The sequence below is a fragment of the Triticum aestivum genome, chromosome 3A (assembly GCF_018294505.1).
Source record: "Triticum aestivum cultivar Chinese Spring chromosome 3A, IWGSC CS RefSeq v2.1, whole genome shotgun sequence".
In the NCBI taxonomy this organism is placed as follows: domain Eukaryota; kingdom Viridiplantae; phylum Streptophyta; class Magnoliopsida; order Poales; family Poaceae; genus Triticum; species Triticum aestivum.
This window is the reverse complement of record NC_057800.1, coordinates 47,923,126-47,947,948: the sequence shown is the minus strand read 5'-3', so window position 1 is coordinate 47,947,948 and position 24,823 is coordinate 47,923,126. Positions and strand designations below refer to the sequence as shown.

The window sequence follows — 24,823 nt, the reverse complement described above, 5'->3', positions numbered from 1 at the left end:
ATCACGTTCCCAAAGATTTTATTCCGTTTGGACTCCGTTTGATATTCTGTTTCTTCGAAACACTGAAATAGGCAAAAAAACAACAATTCTGGGCTGGGCCTCCGGTTAATAGGTTAGTCCCAAAAATAATATAAAACTGGAAAATAAAGCCCAATATAGTCCAAAACAGTAGATAATATAGCATGGAGCAATCAAAAATTATAGATACAATTGAGACGTATCAGCGCTTTTCCGCCACTACTTCTATCCTCGGATCCAGAAGGGAGGCGCCATCTCCGGTTGTGTCGCCTGGATCCCAAGGACCCAGGAGAAGGGGACATATCCGGAGGGCGCTTAGAAGGAGAGGTGGGAGGAGTGGCGGAGCCGGTGGTGCTGGATTGAGGAGGAGGACACACAGGAATTTTGCCAGGTTCGCCAGGCGCCGCTGGTTCGCAGAGACGACTGGGGCGATGTCGGCGCCCAGGATGAGAAGCTCACGGTCGCCATTACGAGGATCCATTGCCTCACCGTTGCCGGGCTCACCCTGGAGATGATTGGGGCGGATTTCATCCGCCGCCGCATCGCTCCACTGCACAACAAGGGGAGGCCGGCCTGGCTTTTCAGGAATGCAGCTGACATCATGCGGCTTTGCCCTGGCTTGAACCACAACTTCACGGTGATGGGGCATGCCCACTTCTGCCAGCGGCTTTTTCAGCTCGACGTGGACCGTGATGGTAGGGCCGAGAGGACCGGCAAGGCCGCGAAGGCCGACAAGGTCGCCAAGGGCCCTTGTTTGGGTTGCCGACGGGGGTGGTCCTGCTGAGCAACAACTCCCGCCAAACTGACATCATTGCCATGATGCCGGACTGTAATGCGCACGACCCTGACCCAAATTGGGCCGGGCCAGAGGCAGATCAGGTGCAGAAGTTCCTCGACACCTTGTCGGAGAAGTACGTCCGCGAAGAGCCACTGCTCATCTAGGACACCACCCAAGCGGAGCTGGACTATATCGCCACCAGGGCGGCGGAGGCAGAGCTCGCCAGGGAGTCCGACGGCGTTGGCGGCGTGGAGGACGAGGCCGCGGCGGCCGCGGAGGGGAAGGAGCTCGCCCAGTGGGCGGAATCCGCTGGGGAGGCCAGCAACACCATCACCGGGGCCCCTCTTATTGAATATGTGGTCGATGAGTCTTCCAGGGAGGAGGTCGAGGTTGTCGACCCCCCGGCCACGAGGAGAGGGCATGTCCTGCAGCAGGCCAACTCTGGTGAGCTGGTCCGGCCCGGCAGGGCCACGCAACCGAAACAAACCCAAGAGGTGTCCGTGCGCCAAACGAGGGCCGTGGCGGCGAGGATGGTGGTGAAGGTTGTGGTGGCGAAGAAGAAAGCGTCTGCCTCTTCTTCATCCAAGCGTCCTCGGTCTCCACCCGCTTCCCCTCCTCCCGCAGGCGACGACACGGAGGTCATCTTCGACTTCGGGTCTCTTAGCCTGAGGAGGAAGAGGAAGGCAACGGAAGAGGAGGCGGAGGATGAGTAAGTATATTGTCTTTTGTCATCTCCGTCCCCTCAGATCGTGTCGCTTGTCTTGACTTGTCCTCATCTTCGCAGGGATATGGAGACGCTGGCCCAGAGGGTGGCGAAGAGGGCCAGGGCCTCGACGGGTGGTCAGCCCCCGGAGGGCACCTCGAGTACGCCGCTGGTGGTGGAGAACAGCCCGGATATCAGCCCCCGGCGCAGCCCCCAGCATGCATTCATCAATCACTCCTCATCAACATGTGCTGGGACACAATCTCTTGGTGCTGACCTTGCCGTGGTTGCAGGAGGAGGACGGCACCCAGAGGAGTCACCGAGGGCCACCCCCAACACACCACCCCCATCAACCATGCCGCCCCGAGGGGCGTCCCCAGCAAGGACGTACCTCATGTCTAGGAGGAGGTGGTTGACGACCATCCTTCCTCCTCCGCCGCCTCTGGCTCGAGCAAGTACCTGAAGGTGAGCGACGACATGTTCGTCCACCTCCCATGGACGGCGAGCACCAGGGCACCCGCTGAGGGGGAGGTGTTCGACGACGAGGTGCTTGCCACCGCCGGGCTTGAGGTCGTTGATGAACTGAGCACCGATGGCGGCAGTTCCCAGGAAGAGTGGCTCCTCCAGGGCATGAGCGCCAACTTCCACAAGCTCCAGGCGTTTCACCGTGCCCGCCTGGACAAGGCCAAGTCCAGGATGGCGGAGGTGGACAAGGCAGAGGCGGACCTCGAGGGGCGCGTCACCGAGACGCAGGCTTGGTTCCGCCAGGCCTGTGAGGAACTGAAGACCGCCTAGGATCTGCTGGCCGAGCACAAGCTGGAGCTTGTCATGAAGCAGACCGATATTGAGAAGGCCCAGGAGGCGGCGAGACAACAGGCCGCCAAGGACGAGGCCGCTCGGCGCTAGCACCAGGCCGCGATGAACTCCCAGGAGGACGACCTTGCCGCCCGCGAGGAGAAACTCGCCGCGACACTCTGCGGGAAGGTCGGGGAGGTCAAGGAGCTTGTCGTGTAGCGGACCCAGGAACTGGAGTAGAGGCACGAGGAGGCACTCAATGCTCAGGCCCAGGTCCATGCCGGCAAGGTGAACGAGCTGGAGGTGGAGCGAGACGGGCTGAAGAAGCAGATCCTAGAGCTGAAGGGGGAGAGGGACGCGGCCAAAGGCGATTTGGCTGATGCGCAGGCCACAGTCCTCGGCGAGGCCGAGCTACTCTCGAAGGCCAACAACTCCATCCAAGACCTGAAGCTGAAGCTGGAGGGTCTGGAGGGTACGCTGTCGGAGGTCAGGGCCCAGGAGGAGACACTGACCAAGAATCTGGAGAAGGAGAGGCAACTGCGGAAGAACGAAGCCGCCAACCACGAGGATTTTGTGAAGGGCGAAAACCTCTGGATCAGCCGCCTCGCCGATATTGCTGGTAGGATCACCACGCAGCTGGCTACCATGGGGATGCCAAACATGAGGTACGTCCCGAAGCCGAACGTGAGTCCCAATGCCAGGCTGACCTTGTTCTTCGAGGGTGTTCTCGGGGCCCTGGAGTAGTTTCGCTTTAACAGGGCGGCCTCTCTGGTTGATGAGGCCTGGAGGCTTTGCCGGGGTGCCATGACCAAGGTCCTCACCAAGGTGGCGTACTGGAACCCTGACCTCAACTTCAAAGTTGCGCTGGACAGCTTGCCGGAGGACATGGACCCCGCGACACTCAAGGAGCGTATCGAGCCCGTCATCAGCCGCATCGACGGAGTTCGGAGGATAGAAGGCCAGCGCCGGGACTAGGCACCCCATTTCTTATCGCTGCTGCAAGTTCACAACCAAGATAATTTTTATCTTTAGTTAGAACCGCAGCAACAATTGATGTAGTATAACTCTGCAGTGCTTTTGAAACGATGCATGTTATTTTCCCGTTTGATCTCCCTTTGTATGTCCACCCTACATTAATCGGGTAGGCTTGCCGGTGCGAAATCCCATGTCGCGGTGCCTCGAGGACGGATCCCCAATGGCCTGCCGGGTGTGCTTGCTGCCGGGCAAACCACCTCACTGCTCTTAACGCGGCCGCTCGAACTGTCGAGCAGACTCGAGACAGAACGAGAGCGTTGCCAATCACAGAAGGTCACCATGCCGTTCTCGACACAGCCGCTAGAACTATTGAGCGGTCTCGAAATAGAACGAGGGGGTTGCCAATAGTGACAAGGCCCCATTGCGTGCAGGTTTTCCATACACAGGGCAAGATCGTCGAGGACGAAAACCTTATATATAAAAAGGAATTGCTCAAAGTTTTGCATGACTTAGCTTATATGCCGCTGCACGAGTGTTCATTGCATCCACCGAGGACGCCACTTGTTCGGTCGTCTTCTTCCTTGGAGTGACGACCATGATGAAGTCGCTGCTTCAACCAGACCAGATTTCCACAACTGCGCCCCCTACGTGACGCGCCAAAGATCTCGGTGGAAACGACACCTACGGAATCACTGGGATCCCTTCTACGGTTGGCGGGCGCGGAGTTGTGCAAAGAGCAGGTCTGGCGGTCAGCACAAGGATCGTTTACCCAGGTTCGGGCCGCGGAGATGCGTAATACCCTAGTCCTGCTTTGATGTATATTTGAGTGTTCTTGAGTTCTTGAACTAGCTACGGTGTGTCCCTAGTTCCAAAGATCCGAATCCTCCTCCAGTACGCCTAGGGCCTCCTTTTATAGACAAAAGGGGTTGCCACAGTGGCACACAGGAGGTGGAAAGGAGTATCGTGGCTGAGTCTATCCTCTGGCACCGTCGGACAAACACATTTAATGCGCTGTCGATGTGCCCCTCTTGCTTTATCGGGGACGGCAAGGAAGCTCGTCCCAGCTGTCGCCGCTTCGCCTGGCTCCGACGCGCGTCCAAGCCGACGAGGCGTTGTAGCGCCACTTTGGTTGGCGCTGGGCTGGCGTGATGGCGGAGCCTTCACGAAGATCTGCATGCCACCACGCAGGTGCTTGCTGAGTCAGTGTGGAGGCCGCATGCTGACACGTAGACGCCTGCCCCACTGGTTGAGCTAGCAGCTGCATGGGAGCGGCGGTGGAGTCTTGACAGACGTGGGCCTGGCTGCGGCCCCGCAGATGTCCTCGGCAAGGGTCTTGCCGGGGGCCCGGCAAGGGTCTTGCCGTGGCACCGCGGTCGTCCCCGGCAAGGATCTTGCCGGGGGTCACATGGATTTCCTTGGCAAGAATCTCGCCAAGGATCGTCGTCTTCTGGTTCTCATCTGATCTTGTGTATTTATGATCTCCACAAAGATCTGCATGCCACCATGGAGGTGCCTCCCGAGCCTTGATTTCGATGCGGTTGATGGCATTGGAACCCCTTGGCTCAAGGGCGGCGTCCTCAGCTGGCATAGGGCAAGTTGCCCCGGCAAGGCTCTTGCCGGGGCTGCGGAGGTTGCCCCAGCAAGAGTCTTGCCGGGGGAGTCGACTTCGCTCCCTTGCTCTTTGTGTCTCTGGTCTTGGCGTTGCTTCGGTTGTCTTGCCGTCCGGCATCCCTCCTCTTCCCTGCTCAGTGCGGCCGTAGGCGCGGCCCTGACTGCATGTGCACAAGTAAAGGGGTGCAAAAGGAGAGCCCCTAATTTTGTACACCGACACATGGGTGCGGAGTCGACCAGATGGAAACTTGGAGTCGGTGTCAAACTCGTTGAAGGAACTCTGTACAATCTTTGGAAATGGAGCAGTAAAACCTTTGGGCATGTGCTACGTGATATTGAGAGGCTCCGGTCTGAACTTGCATCCTTGCAAGAGAACAATGTCGATCATCGTTTCATCCGGCAGATGATGCATGAGCTTGATGAGCTTCTCTACAGAGAAACGATGCTATGGTTGCAGCGCTCAAGGATTACGTGTTTAAGAGAAGGAGAAAGAAACACAGCTTACCTGCATCGCAGGGCTGTTTGGTGAGCTAGACGTAATCATATTCAACGGTTACGTAAGCTTGATGGCACATGCATGGTGCTATACACCTGCGGAGATGAAGCTTGCAAATTCCACATTGTATGCCTCAAAATTCTTAACTAGTTTCTTCCATGCATCTATCGACAAGTTTGAATGCATATATGTACTTCTACATCACATGAAACATCTAGCAGTCTGTGAGATGTGCACAATACTCTAAACATTCCTGTGGTCGCTCACCCCTAGCATCCCACTGCACATGGTTCACGCCGCCGACGCCTTCGCCTGAGGCAACTCGCAGGCACATTGACCGTTTGGCACAAGCTACCCTGGGGCGTTGTACGGCGCGGCGAGGGGGCTTAGGATTTTCGTTCTGTCATGGAGGAGAGGGCCTTTTCCCCGGGTAGATGAGTTGAACATTAGTAATATATAAACTGACGAAAGATTAGGAGATATAGTTGTAGAAGAGAAAAGCAAATGCTACTTGTCCATGTAAACGACCTCTCCATATAGTACTACTTGGCAGTTTTAGCGCCATTTAGCCCCTGTTTAGCATCAATTTAGCTGATTTAGAGGCTGAAGCTATTTGCCATAACATGCTATTTGCACTTTTGGTTGTTGTGTTTTTCTTTTGCGAGGCCATCATGAATTGTTTAACAGATACCGTCAAACTATTTTCTTGTCCTTATATTGGACGTAAACTATAGGATCCCTGCTAAAGGAAGAAGACACTGTCTAATTTTTTATCTGAAGTTATCCTAAATATTGGGGAAAATGCAGTTGCACTTTAACCTAAGAACAAACAGAAAAGAATAAAACTCTGACCGAAAATATCATGAAGCAACATTAAATCAGGAATCTTCTTAAACATTATCCAACCATCTAAATTTCAGGTCGAGATAGAGATATTAGGAACCAGCATTCAAGCACTTGAGGATGACGGTGCCGGAGCGAGGTTAGCACCGTCAGCGGAAGCAATCGAGGACGACGCTGTGGAAGCGGGGTCAATAGCATCTCTGTGTGTTTTGTGAGGCCATCATGAATTGTTAAACAGATATCGTTAAACTATTATATCTTTTACGTAATATTGGAAGAAACTAGAATCACTGCCAAAGGAAGAGGGCACTGTCTAATTTTTTTATTTGATGAAGTTATCCTAAATATTGGGGAAAATGCAGTTGCACTTTAACCAAAGAACAAACAAACAAACAAGAATAAAACTCTGACAGAAAATATCATGAAGCAACATCAAACCAGGAATCTTCTTAAACATTATCCAACCATCTAAATTTCAGGTCGACAGAGATGTTAGGAACCAGCGTTCAAGCACTCGAGGATGATGGTGACGGAGCAAGGTTAGCACCGTCAGCGGAAGCACTCGAGGACGACGCTGTCGAAGCGGGGTCAATAGCATCTCTGCTAACACTCAAGGTCGATGATGATGGTATGGTTGCGAGGTCAACAGTATCCCTGGCCTCTTCCAGTTTCCTTCCTTGCAGAGCTTCCATTGCTTCACCCAGTATCCCTGTCACCTTCCCTCCTAATTCTGGCTCAAGCTGTTCACCCAGTGGGTACAATTTCTCGTCTTGAATCTGCAAGATAAACAAAGTATACGAACAAACTAAAAATTCACCCTTCATTGACATAAATGGCTAATATATAAACATGCGTGCCAAGTAAAATTTGTAACTGTGAAATTAGCACGTCCTAATATAATTCCACTGTCCTTACTGGATGTTGTTTCTCCAGGTAAGAAGAATCTACAGCAGTGGTGGTGGTGTTCTTGCTTGGAACAGATGGAGTAGAGACAGTACTATCACTTTGTGCGAAGCCAGGGGGAACCATCACAGAGTTGGCATTCACATTCATAGAATTTGGCATGTATGTGAAGGCTTGGTTGGTATTTGGGTACACCATCTGCATTGTAAAAGCAAGAAAGTCAGGTGAATTGACTACTTGTGACCTAATCTGAACATGGGCACGGCTGGATGCACTTTGCAAGAGTAGCTGATGCATTAAGGATTAAAAAAATTAAGTCAAAAAATGTTCATCTCTCATGCCATAATACCTGTCGGTGTAAATTGATTTCTTGATGCACACCACGCCAAGCATGGTGTAGTGGCCTCGGCATGTTATACGTATATGGCGTCATGCCGCTAGGAACCCAAGGAGTGAAATGCTGTTGTAGGAATTGTTGATACCCGAAGCCTGCAGGAACCAGTGGTGGGAACATGCCAGGCACTCCTGGACCGACGTAGAACTGACGGGGAGCAAAATTTTGTGGTACTGCGGGTGCTAGAACTCCTGTGTTCTGAAAACGAGCAAAGTGTGCCTAGAAACAATGTCAGTAGCATTAAGCTTGTGCTGTGTCCCTTGTTTATATTCTTGAAACAGTTGCAGATCTAATGTTCAAATATTCAGTGACACACAGGTGACAAGAGAGAACCTGTTTTACTTAAGTTTATTTGGACGGTAAAAAAATAACCATTTTGTTAACACTCATCCACATTGATTCTCAGTCTATGTTATTCTTAGGATGGGACAATATACAACTTATTTATAACTGAACTGATTTTCTTTTAGTTCATCAGCTATGTGTAAAAATGAAACAAATAATACGTAAATAATTGGACATGTAGTAGACATGTCACATAGCAATATTAGAACTCAAACAGCACTTATCAGCATATAAGATTAATTAAAAGAAGTCACTACTTATCACTTATCAGCAGAAGGCACCTAATGTACAAAATGATCACTTGGGAAAGATTTACCACTAGCATCGCTCGTCTTTCCTCTTTGCGTTGAGCTACACCAACATACAATGGCTTTTTGCCGACTATCTTCCTGTTCATCCCGTCAATCTACCACATTGATCAAAGATGATTTAATAATCTAAACTAGTCAACTGGATGCATTGGGTACGTTTGCATACAACTAAACCATGTTACTTACAGCCTTGTGGACAACTTCAATAGTTGTAAATGACACAAAGCCATAACCCTTGCTCCTTCATTGTGAATCAACCATAACCAAAAAAAATGTTAAGAAGGTGAGCCATGATACTAAGAAACAAAATTAGCTAGCAAATAAAGAGAGAACTACCTTGCATGATCCTATCTCACCAAAAAATTCAAATAACCCTCTAAGATTTCGATCATTAATACTATCATCTAGGTTCTTCACGTATAGATTGAGCCCTTCAAACTTTTTGAATTTCTCATTTCTCGCACGCTCAAAGTTTTCTTTCAGTTCTGCTTCTCTTTCTGACTTTTTCTGAGCTCTTCCAACATACAAAATTGTATCCTTAATCATCTTACCATTAAGACTTTTCACAGCTTCTGCAGCACATTCTGATTCCCCATAGTTAACGAATCCGAAGCATTTGGATATTCCATCATTATCTCTCATGATTACAGCGCTAGTAATTGTACTGAAAGGACCAAACTCTTGCAGAAGGTCATTGTGAGTGAATTCCTTTGGCAAGTTCTTCACATATACATTTGTATAATTACTCGCGCTGATATTTGGCTGCCTCTCCTGACGACGAATGAAGAGACCTACAAAAATTTGTTTGCCATTCAACCCAACTTGCCATTCAAGCTGTCGATGGCATCATTGGCAGATGTCTCCTCTGCAAACTGAACAAATCCGTACCCTTTTGATTGACCGTCAAAGTGAGTGGCCACTTTGCATGATAGTATAGTGCCATAGCGACCAAACATATCACTCAAGCTCTTGCCATCAATATTTGGCACAAGATTTTTTATGAATATATTGGCCTTTCCACTCAATCGCAGCTTTGGGTCCCTATTCGAGAACATAACTCGGATATGCTTCCCGTTGAGAGGTGTAAAATTTAAAGAGTCTAATGAACGTTTGGCTGCAAAACAATCACATACAAAATTATTAGAGGTAATTGTAGTATTAAACTCAAATCCTCTAGTAGGGCAAGCAAACATACAAATACAAAGAAAAAGAAATCAGGTTAAGGTGAAAACAATAGTGTAGGTATGGTATGTATATGTATAATTGACCACGATACAACATGGTGTATTATATATGACAGGATGTTCATCGAGCAGATAATTATCGGATGTCCGATATGCAAAGCTAATATCCAATTTGAACTATGTACAATTTCGCTCGTAACTAATTTGGCAGCGTGGAGCATGAATAAACTGATGAAAATTTGACTAGGTTAACTATGAAATCCATGGGGCCATCGTGATCATACAATCTACCTAGTGTAATGTAGCACATTTCAACACCATGGTGCACAAACTAGAAAAATTCTTAACGACCTTTTAACCCACATTCAGTTCCCTCCTGTTTATATTTTCCAAATTGCCACACCAACTTATGGAGGCATCAATGGAAACAAGAATGAATATTGGTTAAACTAGAAAACAAACTGCATGGACTAAACTTTAAAAAAGTCGCTCACTAACCAAGTAAACTCCCAAATGTTACTTCATAAAAAAGATAGACAACACCAATAACAGAAACATGTCCTTTTGTTTAGATAGAAAGAAATAAGAACATAGACACACATTAATTGTAACCAAATTCTAGCTATTTGTTTTTTCCTAATCATATGCACATCCGAGTCCAAGTCGGATTGTGACAATGTTAACTTCCAGGATGACGTTCTACACCATGCATGATGCACAATCTACAACGAAATCGTAAGGAAATTTAAGCTCTATTTCCATTCTCTTGTGTTCTTAATTCCCGTGTGCAATCTACAAATCTTGGCTATCTTATAAATAAACCGTGTGGCCCAATTTAACAAAGAGCTAAATTTTCTCTCGCTAACCAATTCAACTCCCAAAAGTTAGACCGTAAGTAAGATAGACGACGCCGATAATATGAACATAACATTTTGTTTATGAGAGAATCCTGCAAGTACAAAAAATGCATTAACTAAAATAATAATTGTGTGTGCCTACTTGCTTTTTCAAAATAATATATCCGATTTTGAGTCGGATTCCGACATACTCGGCAACGTTATTTTCCGCGTCGAATTTTACACCATGGTGCAAATCTACGCAGAAATCTTAATAGGATCTTAACCCAAATTCTATTCTTTTCTATTCGTAATGACCAGAAGAAATCTATGAAGCCATAAACTCAGATGGAATCAACAACTAATGTTAGCTAATTTGAAACAAACCAACCCAAAGTTCACAAAAAACTACAATTCCTCTCGCTGACGATTCAATCCAAGTATTACGGCGTAAGTAAGATAGACATCAACAATAATGGGAACATTTAGTTTGTCACAAAAATATATAGGTATATAAAAACACATTAATTACAACCGGTGTGTGTGCCTACTTGACTTTTCCGAATCATACATCCGACTCTGAGTCGTATTCCGACAGCATTTGTTTCCACAAAGATTTTTTGCCATATCGGAAACCCGAATCGGTTACGGATTCTAACCCTGATGTCAGTGTTCGGCACCATGTTCTACAAACTGCTGATTCCATTATCTTCCCAATCTACAAACTGCCGATTCCATTCTCTTCCTAATCTACAGTGCCTTGAAGTTATATTTCTTGTTGTGATCTATCGAAGCGAGGGTCTTGGTTTTTTTATGGAATGTGCATAAACCCAATCTATAAAGAAGTCTTACCGAGATTTAGTCAAAATTCCATTCTCTTCCTAATCGCCAAATGCAATCTATGAAGTCATTCCCTCATTGGTAACAATGATCAATCTTGTCTGACTTGAAAACAAATCATGTGACCTAGTTTAATAAAAACTACAATTCCTCTCGCTAACGATTCAACTCCCAAATGTTACACCATAAATACGATAGACAACCACCAGTAATATGAACATGTCATTTCGTTTACGGCATAACTCAGCGAACAGATAAACACATATTAATTGGAACAATTGTGTGTGTCTACTTATTTTTCCCAAATCATACATCCGGTTCTGAGTCAGATTCCGACAACACTATATTATCTACAGCGATTTTCTACCCCATGGTGCACAATCTATAGAGAACTCTTAGCAGGATTTTAGCCCAAATTCCTATTCTCGTCTGTTCATAATAAACAAAAGCAGTGTATGAAGCCTTTCACTCAGACACAAACAGCAATTAATGTTGGCTAATTTGAAAACAACCAACCTAACTTAACAACAAACTACAATTCAACTTGCGATTCAATTCTCAAGTGTTACGACCTGAATAAGAAAGACATCACCAATAATAGGAACATGTCAATTTCTTTTACGACAGAAATATATGGTATGTAGGTAAACACACGTTTAATTGCAACCACTGTGTGTGTCCATTGGCTTTTGCCAATCATTTATCCTATTCCGAGCCCGATTCCGAGAGCATCAGATTCCGCAAACCCGAAACGGTTACGGATTCCAACACTACTCATGTTAGTGACATGTTGTTCTACAAACTGCAGGTCAACACACTATCTACACGCGTTCCATCAAAAGACCCTCGCCTCTGTTGACCAGAACAAGAAAATGCCAAAATAGAACTTCAACCGATGGTGTGCCACATCTTGTATGGGAAATCTAGTAAATCACAGACTACACAACCAAGATCTAAAACCACGCAGCCTCGTAAGTTCTTTGTATCCCCAATCCAAGCCTGAGTAGATGAACATGCAAAGAGACAAAGACAACCCCAAAAAAAAAGAAAAAAAAAAGAGATGAAGCCAAACTCACCGTCCTCCCGACTGTAGAAATTCACGTAGGCATAACCAAGTGACCTGCCAGTGACGTCCCGGCAGACACGGAGGGACGCCACGGGCGCCACCTGGCAGAACAGGGCGTAGATATGCCCCGCCATCATCTAGGTCGCCGACGTATAGTGAGGCCCTCGAGCCCAACGCCGGTCCAGGAGGACGCAGCATGACAGCCGGGACCAGCAACGGGCGACCTGCCATTGCGTAAGATGCTCGCCAACCAGTGGCCAGGCACGGGATCGGTCGATCGATCGATCGAGCAAGAGTGCTTGCTCAAAAGGCAATAGAATACAGTCTCGGAAGGCACAGGATGGATTCATCGAGCAGGGGTGTTTTTATAGGTGAACGCTCTTGGATGGATATGCTCTCGAGTCCTATACTCGCTTCTCATTAATTGATGCATTAATTACTTCCTTTCTTTGTGTAATGATAAGTATTGGGCATTAACTTTGGGGTCGAGGAGACGAGTGTGTTTTTGATGGAGATATCTACACGCTGGAGATTGATTTTGGGTCCACATATACTACTATAGGAATTAGTAAGTTCGATCAGTTTCCAGGGCCATATATCACTACCATTTAATGTTTGGGATACTAAACTGGATCGAGCGTACAGTGTGTTGTGGTGTCCCGATCTGGAGATCTAGGGATCAGAGGATAGCTTGGAGAAGGGGATAAGATATCAGACAAAAGGGGATGAGATTATCAGCTGAAAAGATGAGAAGGTTCACAGGATTCAATTACAACACACCCCGAGCACCACTGCTCATCTCCTAGTTATACCACTCTACATTTACAGGTGGGACACACCCACGCGACAGCTCACAGTAACTATTCATCGTCCACGTCATCGTCGTTCGCCGGTCCACTTGTCAGGGAGTTTGGAGCCGGTGACTCGCTGTCCGCCGAATTGGAGGAAGGCGTGACATTGCCCCCCGCTTGAGCTTGCTCATCGTCCCACAGAAGAGCTTCAGGAAATCTGCTTTTGACGACATAGTAATCCTCCCAGGTAGCACGCTCTGGAGGAACATGTGCCCATTGAATGAGAACTTGAGGTGCTGCTGCATTGCCCTTGCGTACCATCCGACGATCAAGGATTGCAACAGGTACCGGTGCTACTGTTGTCAAATCCGGCACGGCAGGAATATCCGTATACACAGGAGTGTAGTTTGGAGTAAATGGCTTCAATTGGGACACATGAAAGACTGGGTGTACCTGAGCTGAAACTGGTAATTGTAGTCTGTATGCGACAGCACCAATGCGCTCCAGAACAGTATATGGACCGAAATACTTGTAGGATAATTTGGGATATGGACGATTGACCACTGTTTGTTGGGCATAAGGTTGGAGTTTCAGCAAAACTTGATCACCCGGTTGAAACTGACGTTCAGTCCTGTTCTTGTCAGCATAGCTCTTCATGCGTTGTTGGGCTCGTATCAGCTGAGCACGCAAAAGTTCAGTCGGTGCCTTATAGTCGATAACAACACTAGCAGCTGGCGAGTCATTGGACACGGTAAGGTTAGGCATTCCTCCAAAATTTGGGGCAATGTGATACAAAGCTTGGAATGGTGAGCATTGAAGAGCAGTATGAAAACTGGAATTGTACCAGAACTCTGCCATGGATAGCCAACGACGCCAATGACGAGGATTGTCTTGTACAGCACAACGAAGATACTGCTCCAAACATTGATTTACTCGTTCGCTCTGACCATCGGTTTGCGGATGGTAAGCGGTGCTGTAGTGGAGCTCAATACCCATGGATTGCAGCAGGTTTCTCCAAAACTTACTAGTGAAGATCTTATCACGATCAGAGATAATGGTTTTGGGAATACCATGTAGTTTCACCACATTATCCAGGAAAACTTTGGCCACTGAAGTTGCTGTGAAAGGATGATGCAAGGGCAGAAAGTGAGCATACTTTGTTAAGCGGTCAACGACCACCAATATTGAATTTGCACCCTCTGAATTAGGAAGACCCTCGATGAAATCCATTGTCAATTCAGTCCAAGGACTGTCGGGGGTGGCAAGGGTTGCAGAAGGCCAGCTGGTTTTGTATTAGTGTGTTTTGCTTGTTGACACACTATACATTGATGGATATAATTTTCCACGGCAACCTTAAGACCTGGCCAATAATACAGCTGCTTCAATCTGTGGTATGTGGCTTGAATACCTGAATGGCCTCCCACTGCAGTATCATGGTGAGCTGCTATCAGCTTAGTTTGTAGGGCAAGATTTGCACCAATATACATTCTGCCTTTGTAAGTAATTAGGCCTTTCTTCAATGCATAACCTTTTGCATTAGGAGATTGAATTGCCAATTCTTGTAATAACTGAGTGGCCACTGTGTCAGTGACATAGGAATTGGAAACCTCCTGGACCCAATCAGGTTGCAAGGTGGAAATGGCATGTGTTTCCAATAAATGGCCCACTCGAGACAAGGAATCGGCAGCACCGTTATAACTTCCCTTTCTGTACTTAATCTGAAACTGTAAACCCACGAGCTTGGCCATTGCCTTGCGTTGCAAATCAGTAGTCAAAATTTGATCCTCTAGGTTGCAGAGGCTCTTATGATCGGTGACTATCTGAAATGGGCCGCACTGTAAATAAGGACGCCACTTATCCACAGCCATAATCACAGCAAGGAATTCTTTTTCATAGATGGACATTTTACAGTTAAGTATCCCAAGAGGCTTGCTCATGTATGCAATTGGATGCCCTTTCTGCATTAACACTGCCCCCACTCCAGTGCCACAAGCGTCAGTTTCCACGGTGAAGGGCTCGGAAAAGTTGGGCAATGCCAGGACAGGTGCCTGTGCCATAGCTTGTTTCAGAGCAAGAAATGCTTGTGTTGCTTGTTCATTCCAGTAGAAACCCTTTTTGGTCAGAAGTTGAGACAGTGGTTTAGCAATCAGACTATAATGTTTAACAAATTTACGGTAATAACCTGTTAGGTCAAGGAATCCTCGTAGTTCAGTTGCTGTCTTAGGAATTGGCCACTGTTCCATCACCACTGTTTTCTCGGGATCGGTTGCAACACCGGAATCAGAGATAATATGGCCAAGATACTGAATACTGTTCTGCCCAAAAGAACACTTGGATAACTTAGCAAAGAATTGAGCCTGACGAAGTGTTTCGAACACCAGACGCAGATGCTCTAAATGCTCTGCCCAAGATGAACTGTAGACCAAGATATCGTCCAGGAAGACTATCACAAACTTGCGGAGGTATTTAGCAAAAATGAGATTCATAATGCACTAAAATGTGGCTGGTGCATTCGTTAATCCAAATGGCATCACTCGGAATTGAAAGTGGCCGTGATGTGTTTTAAAGGCTGTCTTTTCTTCATCCTCTGGCCTCATGCGAATTTGATGGTATCCTGCGCGTAAATCTAACTTGGAGAAAAATTTAGTGCCAGCCAATTCGTCCAGCAACTCATCAACGACCGGTAGGGGAAACTTGTTCTTCAAAGTTATGGAATTCAAGCGACGATAATCAACACAAAATCGCCATGTGTCGTCCTTCTTTTTAACTAACAGCACCGGAGACGCGAACGGACTCATGCTTGTCTGAATCACCCCTCTGTCAAGCATTTCCGAGACCTGACGTTCGATCTCGTCCTTTTGCAATGGAGAGTACCGGTAGGGGCGACTGTTTGTTGGATGAGCTCCTGGTTCTAACGAGATCGAATGATCCAAGGCACGATGCGGTGGCAAAGTAGTGGGCTGATCAAAAACATCATGGTATTCCTCGAGTAAAGACTGCATATCTGATTGCACTATGTTGGGTACAGATTCTGTTGTTTGCTGTATAGGATCAATCATAGCCATGGCCCAGACCTCATTCCCCGAAATCCACTTATTTAACTGTTCCAGAGACATTTCCCGGAGTGACTCTTGTGGTTTAGAAAGGACACCCTGCAGTGTAATGGATTTTCCCAAATAATCGAATGTTAATGTTTTCTGACGCCAATGGCAGATCATAGGACTGAACTGCTCTAGCCAGTCCATGCCTAATATGGCATCATAGGCCCCAAGCTCCAGGACCCTCATATCAGTTACAAATGTAGATCCTTGTGTCCACCACTGTAACCCTTGTACTTGAGCATCAGACGACAAAATTTGTCCATTTTCTACCTTAACTGAAACTATTGGGACTAACTGAATAGTGCAACCAGCACGCTCTGCAAAGCTCTTATTTACAAACGTGTGTGTGCTGCCAGAGTCAATAAGCAAGAGCATCACCTGATTTCCCACCAAAGCACGAATGCGAACAGTTTCCAAAGCTTCTGTTCCCGCGAGAGCATGCATAGAAAGATGATAGCAAGTAGCGGGTATTTTTGTTTCTTCCAAGAGATCCAGGGCAACCACTGCATCATCTGATAATACTTCACCAAATTCTCCAACTTCAATAGTGAGTAGCTGACCTGATCTTTTACACTGATGCTCTTTGGAATACTTATCCCCACATTTAAAACAAAGACCATTGGCGCGCCGAAAATCACGGATCTGCCGTTCCCTGTTAAAGTCATCATTGCCCTGACGGGGAGGCAATTCTGTTCGTCCCAGAGCTGGTGTATGCACCACACCTGCTACAGGTTGTGGTGGATGTTTTGTTGGAGCTGCGGGACGATTTCTGGGTCGTATGTGTTCCACTTCTTCTTCCTGAATTTTTGCCAAAGCTGCAGCGCAAGTAACACTAGTAGGAGCCTGCAATCTCACAGGTCCACAAAGCTCATCTCGTAATCCAAAGACAAACTGAGAGACAAACCAGCGAGTGCTCATGGTTGGATCCAGAGAAAGAAATGATACATACACTCTTCAAATTGGGCCTTATATTCATTCACAGAAGTGGTTTGCCGTAACTGCTGCAACTTAGTCATGTGAACATCATACTCGTCATGCCCAAATTCAGTCACCACAGCACCCGTGAATTCATCCCAAGTGAGACGTCTATGCAAACGCTTATATGCCTGAAACCACATCGCAGCCAATCCATCCAAGTACAGAGTAGCAGTACTGACCTAGTGATGAACAGGCACTCGGTACATCTCGAAATAAGTCAAGCACTGGTCTATCCAAAGCAGGGGCATCTCACCATGGAAACGTGGAAAATCATGGCGTGGTTGACGCGGCCGGTACTCCTCCTGATCTGGTTGGGCGTGGAGGGTGGGCCGCACATCCTGCTCATGTGGTGATGACGGCGCGGTGTGAAATCCGGACGGCTGCTGTTGAGGAGTTCCAAGCAGCGGCGGATGATTATTGACGAGCAGCGGCACTCCATGGCCCTTGTCGGCAGGTGGCGGAGCGGTCTCCTGATGCAGCGCGGACGAGGACGATGGGGTTGACTTGCCGGTGTCGTGGACGCGGCGCTTGATGTGGTCCATCTCGTCGCCAAACTCCTCTACCTGTTTGCGCAGGCTGATGACCTCCTCGGAGACGGTCTTGACGCTGGTATCCGTGGCGGTGAAGCGGGTCAGGATCTCATCCAACGTCGCCTGCATCTTCTCCATTGTGCCCAACAAAATTTCCGTCTGCGCCGAGGGCTTCGTGATCTTGGACAGCGCCGTCGCGGCTCTCCTGAATCGAATCCAACCCCGCTAAGGATTTTGAGCCGATGAGCCGAAGCAAATCAAGGCACCTTTCGCAGTGGAATTTTACGGATTGATCTCGGATTGTGAGTGCGAGGGGAGCAATCACAGGCTCTGATTACCAATTGTGGTGTCCCGATCTGGAGATCTAGGGATCAGAGGATAGCTTGGAGAAGGGGATGAGATATCAGACGAAAGGGGATGAGATTATCAGCTGAGGGTGCGTTTGGTTCAGGGGATGGGCTAAGGTGGTTATGGGTATCCTCATCCACCTGGTTAGGGATAGCCACTTTTTTTGTTTGGTTAGATAGAAAGTCAGGTGGTTGAAGATAGCCATTGTTGTGTTTGCTTGAAGGGATGGAAAGAGGATATATGCTGTTGTGATAACATCAGATTTGAGTAGAAAAAATCAACGAAAGGAACAGGACATGGCGCAGCCGACCAGAGCAACAACAATCAACGCACGCGCGGCCGGCCGGAGCCCAGCACGTACACCACTCCGCCGCATGCACACGACGCTTCGCCGCAAGCCACGCATGGGTAGTCGCGAACCACACGACCCACACATGTACATCAGTTCTCGATCCAGATCCGCCGCCGACAACCTCGATCGGCAGCTCTCCAGATCCGCCGCCGACCACCTCGACCGGCAGCTCTCCAGATCCCCTGCTTCCCCTTGTCGGCATGAACTACCGCGCCTGCTTCCCTCACCTTCACGCCCCTAAATCCGCTGCAGCACCACGCCCCGCGGGGTTCGGCGGCGGCGGCCGCCGCCGCAAATTCGCAAGAGATACGGAGAGGGTTTTTTTCTTATCAAGGGGCGGGTGGAAGAGGCGAGAACGAGGGGAAAACGGCGAGGCGAGTGCGCAGGCACAGAGTGGTTGGCCATGTCCGCCACTTTTCGGCGGCTCCGCTCAGCCCGATTTTGATGGAATATTCTGCGAATCTGGCTATCCTCAGCCACGCTAAACTTCAAACCAAACGCCTGGCAGCCATTTAAAAAGTGGCTATCCCTAGCCACACGAGGGATAGCCCTCAAACCAAACGCACCCTGAAAAGATGAGAAGGTTCACAGGATTCAATTACAACACACCCCGAGCACCACTGCTCATCTCCTAGTTATACCACTCTATACTTACAGGTGGGACACACCCACGCGATAGCTCACAATAACTATTCATCGTCCATGTCATTGTTGTTCGCCAGTCCACTTGTCAGGGAGTCTGGAGCCGGCGACTCGCTGTCCGCCGAATTGGAGGAAGGCGTGACATGTGTGTGCTGATGGCTTAGACTCGGTCAAGTTGTCTGCTCAGCATTTTGAAGATGGCGTTCAAAAAAAAAATTTAAAGAGCAAAATAGGCAAAGATTAGAGTTTTAGCACTACGATATTATGGGTGTTGCGTTTGAAGGGAACATAAGTTTCCCCTAGCAGCTCTTCGGGCAGTGACTACTGACTAGGAGGGTTAGGGCAGATCCAGGGCGATTCTACATGTACGATGTGGGGTCAGCTGACCCCATAATTTTTTTGATTGCAAGCTTAATTTTATTCGTATTTATGCAAGAAAATAAGACATTTAAAAAACATTAGTGCATTTGAATGCACAGCCTCCTGGTGCTGGCACCGCCCCTGGTCAGATCATGTCCCCTTGTTGTCATCCGGGGAAACTAGTCCTCGGCCACCGCCATAGTTCCATCTCGAGCTATATATTCGGGTAATGCCAGCCGGGTTTTGCCGAGGTGGTGATGTCCAAGTGGTTCGAGGCGCTCGACTCCCCCACCAATCGATGTCGGTGTTATACACTTGGCATCACTGTACCAAATTATCCATGCAATTCATGCGGGGTTGGGGGGGCAACCTAGGCCAGACTCGAGGATCCGCAAGGTGGGGCTCCTTGTGGCCATCAAGTCCTTTGATGATCGGTCAACCACGGCAGGTCTAGATCCGGAGGAATGGATGGAGAGATGTGGTCTCGAGGATAGCATCATGACGTTCTTTCGAAACGATTAGATTTACTGTCATCTTAGGGTCGTTTAATTTGACATTTAGGGGTGACTCCAACACGGCATACTTCGAGGCTATTGCCAATGGTCGTCATCGTGATCCTCGGTTGTGGTCCTTTGGGATGGTGTCACAATGCTTTAGGACAAGGTGGAGATCCACTCTCACATTGATGGTTTTTACAAAAACCTTTTGAACAGTCAACAATGGGCTGGGGTGAGTCTTCGAGATGTGGGTCTCAGAGGGGGTGGCTGAGGCTCATGGAGCCTTTTCTAGAAGTTGAAGCGGCAATGAACTCGATGAAACCCGACTCTGCCCTGGGCCCGGTTGGGCTTCCTGTTCGGTTTTTTTGTGAAATTCTAGAAGATCATTAAAGGGGTGGTGATGATTATATTCCGAGATTTCTATAATTCGGTGCTCGACGCATCCCGCCTTAACTATGGAGTGGTTACGTTGATCTCCAAAGAAGTTTGGGCAATGGACATTCACCAGTTCCGGCCGATCACGGCTATTAACGTGATCTTCGGCATCCTAGACGAGGCGCACGCCATGAGGGAGGCACCTATAGTGGCTAGAATTACCCATCCAAACCAGTCTGCCTTCATTAAGGGTGATCTAATTCATGATGGGCTACTGGCACTACATGAAATCATTCACCAGGTTAAGACTAAACATCAAAAGGCAGTATTTTCAAGATTGATTTCAATAAGGCTTATGATACGCTTAGTTGGGATTTTTGGAGAGATTCCCTTCAGCGCAAAGGGTTAGATGGTAGATGGGTTACCCGCATTATGTAGCTTGTTAGTAGTGGACATACTGCCATTAACATTAATAGGGAGACGGATCCATTTTTTAAGCCCTCAAGGGGGGTTGAGGTAAGATGAACCACTCTTTCCGTTCTTATTTAATATTGTTATCGATGGCCTAGCATCCATTATGGATGAAGGGAGATGTGCTGGCCATTTGTGTCGGGTGGTGGCCCAGTTGATTGCAGTAGGTGGAGTCACGCACCTCCAATATGCGGATGACACCATCCTTATATGGAGTGAACTCCAATGGATATAATAAATTTGCAGTTCCTCCATATTTTCTTCCAAGAGATGTCGTGTTTGATGATTAATTTTGCCAAAAGTGACGTGATGGTACTGTGTTATTCGGAGCAAGAGCAGTTGGAAATATGCCCAAGAGGCAATAATAAGGTGGTTATTATTATATTTCCTTAATTATGATAAAGGTTTATTATTCATGCTAGAATTGTATTGACCGAAAACTGAAATACATGTGTGGATACATAAACAAACACAATGTCCCTACTAAGCCTCTACTAGACTAGCTCGTTGATTAAAAGCTGGTTAATGTTTCCTAACCATAGACATGTGTTGCGCTTGATAACGGGATCACATCATTAGGAGAATGATGTGATGAACAAGACCCATTAGTTATCTTAGCATATGATCCTTCAGTTTATTGCTACGGCTTTCTTAATGTCAAATACATATTCCTTCGACCATGAGATCATGCAACTCCCGGATACCGGAGGAATACCTTGTGTGTTATCAAACGTCACAACGTAACTTGGTGATCATAAAGGTGCTCTATAGTTATCTCCGAAGGTGTCTGTGGAGTTGGCATGAATCGAGATCGGGATTTGTCACTCCATATCACGGAGAGGTATCTCTGGGCCCTCTCGGTAATACAGCATCACAAGAAGCTTGCAAGCAAAGTGACTAAGGAGTTAGTTACGAGATGATGTATTACGGAACGAGTAAAGAGACATGCTGGTAACGAGATAGAACTAGCTATGAAGATACCGACGATCGAATCTCGGGCAAGTAACATACCGACGGACAAAGGGAACTATGTATGTTGTCATAAAGGTTCGACCAATAAAGATCTTCGTAGAATATGTAGGAACCAATATGGGCATCTAGGTCCCACTATTGGTTATTGACCGAAGAAGCGTCTCGGTCATGTCTACATCATTCTTGAACCCGTAGGGTCCACACGCTTAACTTCGTTGACGGTATAGTATTATATGAGTTATGTATGTTGGTTGTCGAATGTTGTTCAGAGTCCTGGATGAGATCACGAACATGACGAGAGGAGCTCCGGAATAGTCCGGAGGTAAAAATTGATATATGGGATAATAGTTTTTGGTCTCCGGAAGGGTTCCAGAATTCACCGGAAGGGGTTTCGAATGTTTCCCTAAATTTTCAGGTATGAGAAAACTTTATTTGGGACAAGGGGTAAAGCCCGCAAGGATTTAGGAAGGTGCAAAAGGAGTTTTGCAAAGGCCAGGGGTGGCGTCTGGGGCCAGACTCCAGGGACCCTGGCGTCTGGTCCTGGAGTCCGAGAAGGACTCCTGCCTTGCGGGCTAAACCGACTTTGAGGAGGCTCTTTCTCCAAGAAACGACCCTAGGACCCCGCCCCCACTAGTTTATCCTCCGTCATAGTTTCCGTTGTGCTTGGCGAAGCCCTGCGGAGATTGTTCTTCACCACCACCGTCACCACGCCGTCATGCTACCGGAACTCATCTATTACTTCATCCATCTAGCTGGATCAAGAAGGCGAGGACGTCATCGAGCTAAACATGTGCTGAACGCGGAGGTGTCATACATTCGGTACTTGATCGGGAAGGATCGGGAAGGTGTATGACTACTTCAATCGCGTTGGTAAACGCTTTAGTTTAGCGATCTTCAAGGGTATGGAAATGATCTCCCTCTGTCTAGCTATGCATCTCCATGGATAGATCTTGCGTGTGCGTAGAATTTTTTTTGTTTTCCATGCAACGTTCCAAAATAGGAGCGATCCTCCATAGCCAACCTCCTAAATTGCTTCCCGGGGTCATTCCCTATTAGGTACCTTGGTCTATCGGTTAGTGTGTCGATGGTTTGTTGGAGAGATCCGCGACCGGTGATGGAGAGGGTGAGACCTGGGTAGATTTGTGGCAAGGAAGATTGACTTCTAAAGCCGGGAAATCGATTCTCATTATATCTTCCTTGGCTAGCCTCCCTACGTTTGCGATGGGGCTATACCATTTTCCTGAAGGAGCCCATGCGGACATGTACAAATATCAATCCAAATTCTTTTGGCAAGGTGAGGTGGATAAGCACAAATATCATATGGTCAAATGGCGGCACATTTGCATGAGAAGGACTAGGGGGTCTAGTCATCACGTCAGCTCGTCGCATGAACATGTGCCTGATGAGCAAATGGATCTAATTAAGGACAAATATCTTAAGGGGCAGTCCTTCGCTCATTGCTACACGACCAGAGGCTAATATTTTGGCACGCCATTCAACCTATCAAATCGATTTTCCATCTGGTATTTGCTGATGGTGGAGAGAGGAATGGACACCCATTTTTTGTTGAATAGTTTAGCTTGATGACCGACCACTCATTGTTCAATTCCTGGCGCTCTTCGCCATTCCGGATCAACCTTCCATCTCAGTGGCCTTGGCGGTTGCGGATGCAGGGAGGAACCTCACATTCCACCGCTCTTTCGGTCCCCTTGAATCCACCGAGTGGTTAGCGCTCTCCTCCATTGCGACAAGTATTACCTTATCTACTGCTCCGAATATCACGTGATACGTCTCCATCGTATCTACTTCTCCTAACGCTTTGGCTCTTGTTTTGGACTCTTATCTGCATGATTTGAATGAAACTAACCCGGACTAACGTTGTTTTCAGTAGAACTACCATGGTGTTGTTTTCGTGTAGAAATAAAAGTTCTCAGAATTGCAAGAAACTTTTTGGAGAATTATTTTAGAATAAATGAAAATTACTGGAACCAAGACCCACTAGAGGGGGGCAGTTGCCCACTAGGCACCAGGGCGCCCCCCCTCTGGCATGCCCTAGTAGGTAGTGGGGCTCACGAGGCTCCGCTAACCCTATTATAGATACTATAAATTCCTATTTCCCAAAAAAATAGGAGAGGAAGTTTCATCGTGTTTCACGATACGAAGCCGCCGCCACCACTTCTTCATCAGGAGGCCAGATCTGGAGTCCGTTCTAGGCTTCGAAGAAGGGGATTCGCCGCCATTGTCATCACCAACCATTCTCCATCACCAATTTCATGATGCTCAGCGCTGGGAGTGAGTAATCTCTTCGTAGGCTTGCTGGACGATGATGGTATGGGTGGGATTCATTATGTAATCGAGTTAGTTTTGGTAGGGCTTGATCTCTAGTATCCACTATGTTTTGAGATTGATGTTGCTATGACTTTGTTGTGAATAATGCTTGTCACTAGTGCCCGAGTGCCATGATTTCATCCATCTGGCTTTGATTCGATGGTTCACATCTTCATCAATACCCCCATCCTCCTTCAACATTGACCCCTAATATCGAAAGGTGTCCTTCTGAGGCACCACCTGCCCATCAAGGCTAACCTCTTCCTCACACCTAGTAGTACTGAAACCGCACATCATGTACTCGGTTTAGTTCTATTAATTGTAAACCCTTTTGGTTCGAAGGTTTGTCTCCATCACTCTAACTTCCCATTTACCACCGTCCGACTATCGTCAACTAACACCACATAATCCGCAAAGAGCATACACCATGGGATATCTCCTTGTATATCCCCCGTGACCTCGTCCATCACCAAGGCAAAAAGATAAGGGCTCAAAGCTGACCCCTCATGCATCTCTATCTTGATCGGGAAGTCATCAATGTCAAGATCACGTTTTTGAACACTTGTCACAACATTATCGTACATGTCCTTGATGAGGGTAATGTACTTTGCTGGGACTTTGTGTTTCTCCAAGGCCCACGACATGACATTCCGCGGTATATTATCATAGGCCTTCTCCAAGTAAATGAACACCATATGCAAGCCTCTCTCTAAGCGGCGGGATAAGACGACCATCGACGAGCTGACATGGAAACATAAGGAGGTTGCGTCCAGATTAGGTATGATAATCTATTCGGCTTGAGACCATGTTATGTTCTTTTGCGGGCTTGTTTTGTTGTTTCCCCCGACGAGTAAATTTTTCCTTTCTTGTTGTTGAACTTATTTCCTTTGTGTGGACCTCTATTTCAGTGTGTTTGTATCCTGTCATGACTTTATTTATAAAGCCGGGTGATAAGCCTTTTGTAATTACATGTCAGTACA

The 24,823-nt window shown here is 47.4% G+C and overlaps 1 pseudogene; it reads right to left on the bottom strand.

Annotated features, from left to right (window-relative positions):
* Nucleotides 1-6,725: 6,725 nt before the first annotated feature.
* Nucleotides 6,726-12,329, bottom strand: LOC123057825 (polyadenylate-binding protein 5-like; annotated as a pseudogene).
* Nucleotides 12,330-24,823: the final 12,494 nt, after the last annotated feature.